Source organism: Dipteris shenzhenensis, chromosome 6 (assembly GCF_047967505.1).
Source record: "Dipteris shenzhenensis isolate YYH24624 ecotype China chromosome 6, Dip_SZ_1.0, whole genome shotgun sequence".
Taxonomy (NCBI): domain Eukaryota; kingdom Viridiplantae; phylum Streptophyta; class Polypodiopsida; order Gleicheniales; family Dipteridaceae; genus Dipteris; species Dipteris shenzhenensis.
Window position 1 is genome coordinate 55,683,150 of NC_141601.1, and position 6,330 is coordinate 55,689,479.

The following is a 6,330-nucleotide window of genomic DNA, read 5'->3' on the forward strand; positions in this document are numbered from 1 at the left end:
AGCCCAGCTCAACTATCCATACACATCAGTGTAGCATCCACCAATGCAAATCCATAATGCATCGAAATTGCATTTACTGCAACACCAATGCATCACCTCAAGTGTGCAATCCTTTGGCAACAAAATCAAGCATTCACCACTTGCCAAATGTGCCAAAGTGACTTGCCAAAATGCTAATAATGCCCTTGGACTGAAGTGAGATCCCAATCACTTTCTGTAATTTACTGTGAGTTCCCAATTCACTGTTGTGCAAGAGAAATTCTTACAACAATACCTCACAGCCACTTTGGGCAAAATAACACACTATCCCTGTTTTTGAACAGCGATATCTTTTCACTGAAAGACTAGATGCCAAATCTATAAACAGCAAAGTTGTAGCTGGTAGAAAGATCTACAACTTATCAGTTGACCTTAAGAGCCAAATCCTTGTGGATTCTCAGATATTCTTACCTGAAAAACAGCTTCCTGCACATTGGTTACAAATAGACAGTAGACTGCAACTTTTTGTGGTTTTGCAGAGGCTGTAACTCCTACAGCTTATACTGGATCAACTTGCTTCCAAAAGCAAAGTTGTAGTATGTTCAGTGAACTACAACTTTCCAGTTCGGCACAAAGTGCAATTCCGCACCAGGAAAGAGGTATTCAGTCCTGAAAATGACTGTTCTGTCATTTAAAAAAAAAAAACAGCAGCAACTATTCAATGACCTGTCAGTCAAGAATATCAATCATTTTCTCATGGGCTTCAAAGCATAACCAGATATTGAACATCCAATTTCTGAGCAAAATACTTGCACATACTGTGGCATCCAATGCATAAACCGCTTTCTGGAAATTGCATACCAGAGAATAAAAAATGCCTTTCAAGAGTCCCCAAAATGCATTTACTGCATGTATATGGCCTCATTATATTGGCATTCAAGTAAACATCAAATTGTATGCATTTGCCACTCACTTATGCATCCAAAATGCATCACCAATGGCATATACCAAGTGACATTTACTGCATCATTTTGCCAAAATGCATCAACTTGCCAAAGTGTATCAACATGTATGCATTTGCCAATATACAGTCTGCAAAATGGCTGTCTGCACACTGATCACGAACTATCCCTATTTTGGACAGTAAATAACTCTGTACTGTAAACTCGGATGACCGAGCTGTCAACAGAGAAAACGTAGCCCTTCCAAAGTTCTCCGAATCCTTTGTTGGGCACTGAGCCTAAATCCTTATGGATTTGCAAATACTTGCTGTCGAAAATGGCATTCTGCTCACTTTTATTGTTTGAAATACTGTCAGATTTCCAGACTAAAAACAAAGAACTCACTCTTTTTCTCCAAAGTGGATGTTGTTGCTATCACTGGGCTGCTCTTCCTTTGCTCACGGGAAGGAGAAGGGTATGGAGAGAAAGAGACTCCTATCTACTCCATCTAAGAGCTCGCAGTGGCTCACGAGCCATCTGCAGCAGCTGCATCTACAAAGAGCTTCCCTACAGCCCTCTCCAAACAACGCTCTCCAATGAAGGCTCAGCCTCAAGAGTGCATCGCTCAAAGCTCCAGCCTTAGCAGTAGCAGCAAGCCTAAACGGTGCTTTTACGACCGAGCTCCAAGACACAAGCTGCCTCTAAGACTCATACGACAGCTTCCAACGATATCCACTCGTGAGTTGCGAAACACCAATGTCAACGATCTCCAGCAAGTATCTACAAAGCAATGCCTCCATCAACGAGGCAATGAAGCTCCCAAATGATGTCTTCTCCAACCACTTCTACTCACGGCTCTACAACAGTGTCCTGCAACACACGCTCATGGGTGCCTCAATAGCCTGGGCTCCCTCGATGGCTCCATTGAACTCTCCCCTCAGGCTCTTCTCCTCGAGCTCTCGGAGCTCAGATCAGCAGATAAGCATAGCTATGGCTGCCCCGTCTTCTCCACGAGAGACATCGATCCAAAGCTCCTTCAATGCTCGATTCGCACACACCAGATCCCCGTAGATCGAACACCACGACCTGCTCTGATACTAGTTGTGGGAGAGGAGAGCACACACAAAGGGGTAAGGAGACACCAAAATGTGGTGGAGCAAAAGCTACTCCAGCTTATTCCTCTATCATATATATATGAGTATACATGGGCACCGTACAAGTGGGTGGGCACACTACCCTTTACCCCAACAGTTCTAGCATGATAGACTAGGTTATTTACCAAGTGTATATGCTTATGTTGTCACAATAAATGACAACTGACCCATCTGTAGACTGATGCATATCATAAAGTAGCTTATGCAACTAAGCCACCTCACATGCATCCATTGCTGCACCCCTGTACTCAGCCTCTGTGCTCGACAAGGCAACTGTAGGCTGTTTCTTGCTGCTCCAAGTGACTGCAGCACTCCCAAAAGAGAACACATATCCACTGGTAGATCGTGAGGCAGTCGATAGAGTGAGCGAGGAAAAGCGAGCGGGCCCAAAAAAGCGAGCGAGCTTTTCCACAATTTCCTTATCGAGGTACTCAACATAGGTTTGTGGAAACCACTATTTGGGAAGATTCTCGAAAATAAAACGTATGTTACTATGTGTAACTATACCAATATTGCGAATTATAGTCTACCTTAACTTCCAATTGGAGCCATACTCACATTATGCAACAATAGTATGTGGGTTTGAAAGAAATCGAATTTCCACTCCAAAGCGGATTCCATTACTAATACAACAATTCTTTTGCATTTGAAATGGGTCTTATTATCAAAGTCCTTCAATAATCAAAACAAATGTGTTGCTTGATATGTTGAACTTAGTAACGTAAACATCACTTCACCCATATGCTCCCCATATGCGGGGAAAAAAAACTGTCTGTAGACTTCATAGCATGGGATTGCATCAGCACTTATGACATTCAAAATGGTTCTTCTTATTAAAAGTGTTATCAACCATGAAAGAAAATGTTTAAAAATAGTTCACCCGTATGTTGAAAAACCCGTGTCATTTATGACATTCAAAATTGTTCTTGCAACCATCCTGTAGTTCCTAGAGATTTTGCCCATACTTCCAACCCCTTCCCTTCAACCACTAAGAGGTATCTAATAGTTTTATAGAACACTTGAGATATCATCACCTCCTAATACAAAACCATTATTACTATTTGTAGAACACTTGAGATATCATCACCTCTTAATACAAGACCATTCTTACTATTTGTAGAACACTTGAGATATCATCACTCCCTTCCCTTCAGCCACTAAGAGGTACCTTATACTTTTGTAGAACACTTGAACCATTCTTACTATTTGTAGAACACTTGAGATATCATCACCTTTTAATACAAAACCATTCTTACAGTTTGTATAACACTTGAGATATCATCACCTCTTAATATAAGACCATTCTTAGTATTTGTAGATCACTTTAGATATCATCGCCTCTTAATACAAGACCATTCTTACTATTTGAGAGATTAATGGATTAAAGGTTTGAAGCTCATAGGAGACAAAGGAAGAGAAAGTCAGTTTCAACATGAGGACAATAAAACTAATTGGAATATTTTGACTTATGTATTATACCTTTTTGAAGACTATGAATTTTAATGAGGAGAGGCATGCATACTACTTAGTAAATACACTAGTACTACTACTAGCCTACGACTATTAAGCCTAGTAGCACCAGTGTGATTTTGAGCCTTGTATTAGCCTTTTGATAATTTTCTTTCATCGTTAGTGCAATAGAAATTATTCCTTCTATCGGAAGAATCTTGCCAAATTTATTCAAAGTGATGATTTTGTAGTCTACAGCTACTCTCCTTTGACTCTCAAAAATATATTAAATGTGAGCACCCATTTATCTTGTTTGATCAACCCTAGATTATGCTGCGATAGGACATTACTAGAACAAAAAAAATATGAATTGATATGGTGATGTTCGGTGTGAAATAACCAAATTAAGGATTTAATAAGAAAGAAAACAATCAAAATCAATGGGCTATTCAATGGCTCAAATCTACACAGAAATTATAATGTGCCTCCCAACTCTTATGCATTCCAGCTCCTCATGTTTGACAAGAATGCTAACAATAATGAAATCACATTATCTTTAGTTTCAAAGTAAGCAAAGCACCAAAAATAAATGCAAACGTATTGGATGAAGAATAAATAGGTATAGATATAGATAGACCTATATATATGTATTCATAGATATAATGATGATTAAAGTTGGACGGTCGTAATAATATTATGTGTACTATCATTGGGATTAGGACTACTATTGGTAATATTGTATGTAGTAGTAGAAGAACTATCATTAAGGAACACTAAAATAAAATTACTAATGGTGGTGATAAAACTACCATTAGTAGTTTGGTAATTACCCCTAACATCTACAACAAATATTTGATGGGTAGCTAGTATTAGGTCAAAAGGCCCCAATTGTGCTATAATAATGGACCAAAAAAGGGAGTGCTATAGCATCATCTAAGGTTCACTTTTTATCCATGAAAGAAACAAGTCGGTGCAACCTAGGTCATACAGATCTAGGTCATGTGGAGTGGTTCGTGTCTCTTTCCTTGACAAAAAAGTTACACTACCTTTGATAGTAACTACAAAGATTGCTGCCATAGTGCCGTAGAGTAGCCCCTAGGTTGCACCATCATCCTTTTTTGCTTTTGAGCCATTAAGTTTGATCCACTAATTTTATGTAGAATTATTCTACTATATGTTCACATGTCCTTAATAGGATCTTGATATAATCCCTTCCATTGTAAGTACTTTTACTTTAAGTTTCACATATCCTTAACAAACCACTAGGCTTCAACACAAATTCATTCTTATGTTTCAAGCCTCAAACTCAAACACCCTTGTAAAAGGGATAATGTAGTAAAGCTACATTCAATCCATCAAATCTTTTGAATAACAGTTCTATTGAAAATTCATGTATCATCAATAGGATTTCATCCATTATATGTTCATTTGTCTTTAATAGTATGTCTAAAAATTCATGTATCTTCAATATTATTTCTCTCATGTGTTCCAATATCTTCAAAAGGATACCTTTATTTATGTCCAAACTTGAGCATTGATTTGTATTTATCAAACACAATTTCACTCCACCTATTCTTTAGAATGAAATTTTTTCGCCAAAAGTGGGCCAAATGTAAGGTCTTTCCACATATTCTTAAGAATGAAAATTTTGGCCTTACGTTGGCAAGTCTATGGAATGAGGGTAAGGCCAAAGTCTCTAGTACGGTGCATTAGGTCTTGATTAATTCTTCTTTAGGCTTGAATATTTAATGCATTAACTTCACAACTATTATTTATGTTTGAACTTGTAATGTATTAATTTCATGACTTAGGATTTTATGAAGTTATATCTAACATGTCCCAAATTTAATGGAAATTAATATCCTACATAACACAACAAAGTATCATCATATCCCTTCCCAAAGTCAATGCTACCTAGAAACTCTCCTGGCATTTTCACTACCTTGCAGTTGAGTTAGCTATGATGAAGAATGTTGCCTGCCTTTGGAACCTCTTAGAGTTACTGTTAGCATGATCTAATTTCATGTACCCCAAAACTTGAGACTTGGAGATTCCCATATCACACCAGCAGTAGCTATCTTGTCCATTCTCGATGCTAGTAAGAGCTAGGCCCCATAGACCGGTAAAACAAGTCTTTTTGGAGATTCAAAATTTTCCCTTCATCTTTTATAGGCCCCATGATGAAATAGGATATATTCATCACCCTACATTTAATGCAAGAATTGAGACAAATTTTTTGGACCTGACTATGTAGTTTACATCCCAAAATTGGTGCAAAAATTGCAGACTGGGAGATTCCCATATCACACCAATGGTAGCTATCTTGTCCACTCTTAACACTAGTAAGAGCCGGTCCCCATACACCGGTAAAAGAAGTCTTTTTGGAGGTTCAATTTTTTGCCTCCGTCTTCTCCGGCCCCATGACGGAATAGGATATATTCACCACCCTACATTTAATGCAAGAATTGACAACACTAGTGTCCCTTGTTTTTCCATACTGATATTTTGGTATATAGCTCACAACATAACATTTCTATAATATCAATCTATTAGTAACTCTCAATATTACAAGAATGTTAGAACATATGAATGAGGTCATGCAAAATCATTCTCATAAGTTCAGTACATTCCATAGTACTCCGAATTCTCATCTTCTATGCAGTCTAGAAAATCATAAACAAAAAGACCCGAGCCTTGCACTCTCAAGTGCTCACGGGTCTCTCATATCCTCATGGGTCCAACAGCATCGAAGAAGGCAAAGTCCTAGTAGCTGCATAACCAAGACGTAATATTAGGGTCACATGAGC